Here is a 6,138-nt window from a genome sequence, read left to right as displayed (position 1 = left end):
TTCCAACCCGCTCCCGCACCCTCCTGGGGCGCGGAGACTGAGGCCTGATCCGGGTGCCGCCAGGCGGGCCGGCCGGTGCCCCCCCCCACCCCCACGCCCTCCGGGCGCGCGGCAGGAATGGCCCTCGCATTTCTGGCCTTTGGAAGGACTTTCCGATCCGGCTTGTCTTGCCGGCGGGCCCTTGAACCTTCCGTATTCAAGGAAGAGGCAGCGGAGACCGGGGAAGGGGCGTGGTGTCGTTGGCGGCCCTGCTGGTGGGGCGACGTCCTCCAGGAGTCTCCCTGCCTGAGACCCCTGGGGGGTCTCGGTGTTCTGATCTGTGTCCCAGTTTTCCACTACGAGCATCTGAGACCCAGGTTTTTAAGGAAAAGGTCCCCGTGGGGACCTCAGTTACAGGGCTGCTCCCGGCAGTCCGCGAACTCGGGGAACCCTGTCTGTAGGGAGGACAGCCGGTCAGAAACACTGACCCCAGACATGTGCGGTGACCCCGCCCACACGGCCGGGCCCAGGGCTTGTCCAGACAAGGCCTCCGAAGGGCAGGAAGGAAGGTGTTTTCCCCGATAGAGGCCCAGCAAGGGGACAGGGTGGCCTCTGTGCCCACTCGAAGGAGTGGAGACGGTCTTCCCGTGCAGAGCCAACTCCTTTCTGCGACTGGGCCCAGTGGTGGTGAGCTTCCATCACCAGGGGCAAGCAGGTACTAGACAGGGAGCCCCTGTGACCTGAGACCATGGCCGCTACCCTCACCTACTGGGGTTTTCCAGATAGAGGACAAAGGGTGATGTCCTGCCAGCTCGGCTGGGCTGTTGGTTAGTCCTAGAGCCAAGTGGGTTTTCCTGACTCCAGGGCAGAATTTAGAACTAAAAAAGCCAGTGAGGCAGGGGAAGGCCATGGCCACGAAGTGGCGGTCAGGGCTGGATGAGGCTGGGGGCTCAGAAGGAAGAGGGAGGTGGCCAGAGCTCTGACTCTTAGGAGTTTAAGCTGCACCCTTGGCCACGTGGCTGCCTCTGGGGACAGTGATGTGGAAGGCAGCATGTGTGGGGTGTCCCCTTCAGCACCTCACAGAGAGCGTGTCCTTCCACCAGCTCTGCTCCTCTCCAGCCCCCCAGCCAGGATACCCCTAGTCTCCCCGCTGCGGCCCCTCTCGTCCAGGCCACCAACACCTGGCCCCTGACTGTGGGCCCGTCTCCCTCAGCTTCCTCCCGTCCTCCTGTCCTCCAGCCACCATAGTCCACCCCTCCCCCGCAGCCTAGGGATCCTTCCAGAAAGCCAGCAGAACAAGCCCTTCCCAGCTTGGCCCCTGCAGCACCCCGAGTGAAGTCCTGCCTCTTATCACATCTCCGGCTGCTCCCTGGCCCCACCCTCCCACGCCCGCCCTGCCCCTCTGGCCTAGAGCCTCTGCCCCAGGGCCCCCTGCACTCGTCCGCTCCTGGGCCTCCCAGCCCCCAACCAGCCCCGCCCGCAGCCTGCCGACGTGGTCCTGTCCTGCGGCTGGGGCCGCAAGCCTGGGCATGACCCTTGCCTCCTGTCTTCTCCCTGCCTACATCCAGTCCAGCCGGAAGCTGACCGTTGCCACCACCTCCACAGCCACCAGCTGCTGCAAGCCTGTGTTTCTCCAGGAATCCAGGAATCATCTTAGCCATGCCTCTGCTTCTGGCGTGGCACCTTCAAGTCTCTTCTCAGCACAAAATCTTTGACAGCAGTGGGGGCCAGAACTTGCCCCCCAACTTCTCAAACCCCTCCTCTGACCCGCCCCCCCACTCAACAGAAAAGCACTGTCTTCAAAATGGGGCCACCCACCCCTCCCCCAAAGTCAGCTCTCCACGTCCCCTCCCACCACTGCCCCTTGGATGTCCTCCTCTTCCTGCCGTTTCCGCTGCCTGGGGCTGTGTCTCCAGCCTGCCCCGCAGGTCAGGGGGCTGCTGTGGCCAACGGAGGCGGTGGGTGCACTCGGCCTCCATCTTCTCCATGGTCTGCTGGCTGGGTGGAGAGAACTTACCAGGTGATGGGGCCGCAGATGGAGGAGCTTGGACGATGCGGGTCCGGCAGAAGGTCATCACTGACCAGGTTGGCCTCTGGGTAAAGAGCAACACTGGCGGGCTGGATCCAGTTGCTGGAACTCTGGGACCTGTTTGTTACAGCAGCTAGCATTCCTACCTGACTGATACACGTAACACAGACAAAGGCAAAACTGCCCCCATGACAGCGCTCCAAGGGGATCCGCAGTCCCTTTAGATGGTGAACGAGGGGCCCCTGTGTTGAGCCAGAGGCAGGAGATGGCTTCCCTGGGGAGGAGACATGAGAACTGAGACCTGAGGGTAAGTGGGAATTGGCTTGTCACAGAGGAAAGGGGGGAGTGTCCCAGGCACAGGAACTGGCCTGCACGGAGCTCGGCAGCAGGAATGAAGCCAGAGGAGCTCCCGAGGGATGGAGGAGCACCGGAGGAGCACCGGAGGGATGGAGAGACCCAGCTGCGGGGGCGGCTGGCAGGGTTCGGGGAGGCAGCAGGGCCAGGCCGGCCCCACTCCAGCCTTTTCTAGCATTTCCACACCCATTTTCTCACAAAAAGTGGGTTGACCCGACCTGTTCTGCAGCTCAGGAAAATGAGGCTCTGAGGGGAGAGGGGACCACCAGATCGGCAGACAGAGCTGAGACCTCGGAGCCCCAGCCCCGGCGTGGGGGAGGGCCGGGGGAGCCTGGGTCAGCCCGGCCGGCCTCCTGTGCAGGGGGGACACCCTGGTCCAGGGCAGGACTTCCAGGCCAGATGTTCTCTATCTGCCCCCTCCTGCTTTCCAGACCTCTTGGTGACACTGGGGGGGCCCTCCCTGGGAGGAAGGCTGGCAGGCCCAGTGCTGGGGACCAGGGACATTCCGGCCACAGGCAGCGCTGATTTGTATCCAAAAAGCCTGCTGGGCCCCTAGGCAGGTTCGCGGTGGGGGGACCATGGAGTGGTGGGGTGGGGTCTGCAGACCCTTTAACCGGTAGATTGAACCGCAAGTAACAGATCTGGTCAAGGCTGATGGCCTGAGCTGGAACAAAATGGGGGGTGCCTGTCCAGACACGGCAGAGCTGGCAGTGCCTGGAGCCTTGAAGCAGAGGGAGGAAACCAGAGCGGGAGTGGGGGGCGGGTGGGGAAAGAAGGGAAAGGTACCCGCCCACGAGGCCCTTCTTGCAGGACTTCTCAGAGCCTTCATCCCCTGCCGAGCAGCATGATGCCCAAGGGAGTGGCCATGCTGCACAGGGGTTCCCAAACTGACCCCCTCGTCAGGGCTGTTGGGAAATAGTGCTGGGAGCCCGGGCCTGTGCGGACGACACGCGCGGACCCCATCGGGCAGGCCAGGCTGGCAGCCCCGCTAGGCACAGCTTTACCCTGTCCGTCACCCCCCTTCTCTGAGCCTCCTGCGCTTCTGCCTGGGTGCCCTCACCCTGAATCTCTGCTTCACCCCGGGGTCCTCCAGTCCTCCCTTCAAGGCCAGGAGCAGCCGTGTCTGAACTCTCAGCCCCAAGCTGGGGGCTGGTGACTCGGGGCACCCCAGGCCTCCACGGCCAGCTCAGCATCCCTGACTGCAGCCTCTGCTTCCACATAATGAAACGTGACAATAACGCCCGGGTCTGGGTGGCTGTGAGAAGAGGGCCAGTGCTCAGTGAAGGGGGTCTGTCCTTGCAACCTGCTTTTTGAACAGAGAGATGGTGCGATCTCGCCAAGGACACACAGTCACTGCAGGCAGGGCTGGGCTTCCTTTGGCCCTGGTCCCACTGGCTGGTGCCCCCACCAGCCCCTGCGTACTGTTAACAGGATGGGAGGGCTGGGCCCCATTACACGGGGTTCTTATAAATGGCATGAGGAGAATTAATAATGTATTTATAACACATCGTCGTGGTAGCCGAAAATGATCTATAAATGTGCGGTTAATGTTTTATAATGTTTTTGTAACCCGTTATAAATGATAAATGGCAGACTATAGATGCCGGATCAAATATTTATAATGCATTGTGTGCAATGTTGGGCTGCTACAGTTCAGGAAAGCCATTAATAATAAAGTGGATGGAAATGTAAAAGTTACCGACATGCCCAGCAAAGCCATTTATAATGAAATGTAAAATTCGGCTGTTGGAAGCAAACCACGAGTCCCAGCCGAAGCACCGGCCGGGTTCCCCCGGATCCCGGGGAAGGAGCGGGTCGTGAATTATTCCTGAGGTGTTCGGACGAGAACGTATACTATCCATAGCACGCCGTATAAATATGCTATTAATATACCCAAGGCAGCGTGCATTATTCATGGGGCCTAATTAATTAATAGGTGGCCCCTTAAAATGGGGTGTCACAGCTTCCAGCTCCCTCCTGCCTGGGGTGCTGGCATCCACAGCCGCCCATGTGGGCCATCGGCTGAGCTGACCGTGGCCTTGGGAACCAGGGGAGGACGGGACGCCCCTTGGATGTTCCGCTGTGAAGTCCATGTGACCCCCTGGTGCCCCCGCAAGTGGCTCTGGTTCCCCTCGGGGTGCTCCGCTCAGCTGTTCCCCCCAAGCGTCCGGCGACCACAACCGCAGCTGCCCTCACTTCCATGGTCAGCGCCGGTGCTGCTGGGACAAGCCGCCCGCCTTGCCCTGAAGCACAGGAGGGGTCCGGTGGGGTCCGCGCGTGTCGTCCGCACAGGCCCGGGCTCCCAGCGCTGCTTCCCGACAGCCCTGACGAGGGGGTCAGTCTGGCCACTCCCTTGGGCGTCATGCTGCTCGGCAGGGGATGAAGGCTCTGAGAAGTCCTGCAGGAAGGGCCTCGTGGGTGGGTACCTTTCCCTTCTTTCTCCACCCGCCCCCCACCCCCACCCAGCCTGTCCTCCCCAGAGCCTTCCAAACAGGTCACTTCCCCCGGGAGCGAGGGGCTGGCAATCCCGGGGGAGCCCCCCCGCCACACCCCTCATGGCCAAGATGCCTGAAATAACCCCACCTCAGCCCAGCCAGACCAAACTGCATCAGTTTTCAGTTGCTCTGAGGGAGGAAAAGAGAGGGAGCATCCTGGCCCAGGACTCCAGGGCAGCTCTACCTCGTGTGACCTGAACAACTAACTGGGCCTCAGGGCCTCATCTGCAAAGTGGGGCCGTGAGCCGGCCCTCCCTGGGTGAAGGTGGGGCCCTGCTGCTGGGAACCTCCGTGAGGACACCTGGGCTCTGGGCCCCCGCTGCCCACGCCCCTCTGGCCCTCTGCCTGGCCGCCTGGCCATCTGCAGGTCAGGGTCCACCCCTTGCCAGGACCAAAAATGAAACCAGGAAGCGTTTGTTAAAGAGGCTGTAAGGAAACAGGCGAACTTGTCACCATGGCAACGGTGCATCTGGCCCCACCCCTCGGCAACTGGTGAGGATAGCCAGGTCCCCTGCGCCCTCCGACAGCCTTCCCTGGACAGCGAGGGGGCTGAGGGCTGGCGGGACTCCTCAGCTCACCGCCTCCCTCTGCTTGTCGAGGGGCGCTGAGGCCCAGGGAGGGTGCGGGGCTCACACGTCTGGACTGGGACTGGGGCCGGGGGGCTCCACCCCACCCCCGCTGGGCCCTGTGGGTCCAGCCAGGCTTCTGGACCTTGGACATCCCCTGGGCAGCTGAGCCCACCCTGCTCTGCGGGGAGAGGCCCCGAGTTTCCGCCTTGCAGGGAGCTGGGACTCGGGCTGCCCCCCGCACGGCTGTGCACACGCAGGTGCCCGTCAGGCGGCCTTGCTCCCCCCAGAGGGGCTCAGTTGGCGTCCCCACGCCCCTGCTCACCCCACACATGCACACTCCACCCCTGGCCCCCTCCGCTGGGCCCTGTGTAAGATGGAGCTGGCCGAGGGCGCTCAAGGGGCCAAGCCAGGAGGCCGCCCGCACCCCCGCTCTGCCCTCCCCTGCACATGGCCACGTGCTCCCCAAGCCGGCCCCGAGGGCCCCGCGGCCCCCACCCGCCAGGCAACGCTACAGCACCCAGGCTGGTGAACGCGGGGGCCACGGACACCGCCGAGCCCCAGCCACCCGCCCGCAGCCCCACCTCTGCCCCTGTGGGTGGGGGCGGGCAGCACCCCTCCCCCAGGGCCCGGCTGTGCCTCCCCCCAGCCTTGGCCCCGACGTTGGGACTGGGCAGCAAGGAGCCCCAGGATCCCCAGAGCCTGCCTGCCAGCT

Source organism: Cervus elaphus, chromosome 10 (genome assembly GCF_910594005.1).
Source record: "Cervus elaphus chromosome 10, mCerEla1.1, whole genome shotgun sequence".
NCBI classification, from domain to species: domain Eukaryota; kingdom Metazoa; phylum Chordata; class Mammalia; order Artiodactyla; family Cervidae; genus Cervus; species Cervus elaphus.
Note: the sequence above shows the minus strand (reverse complement) of the source record.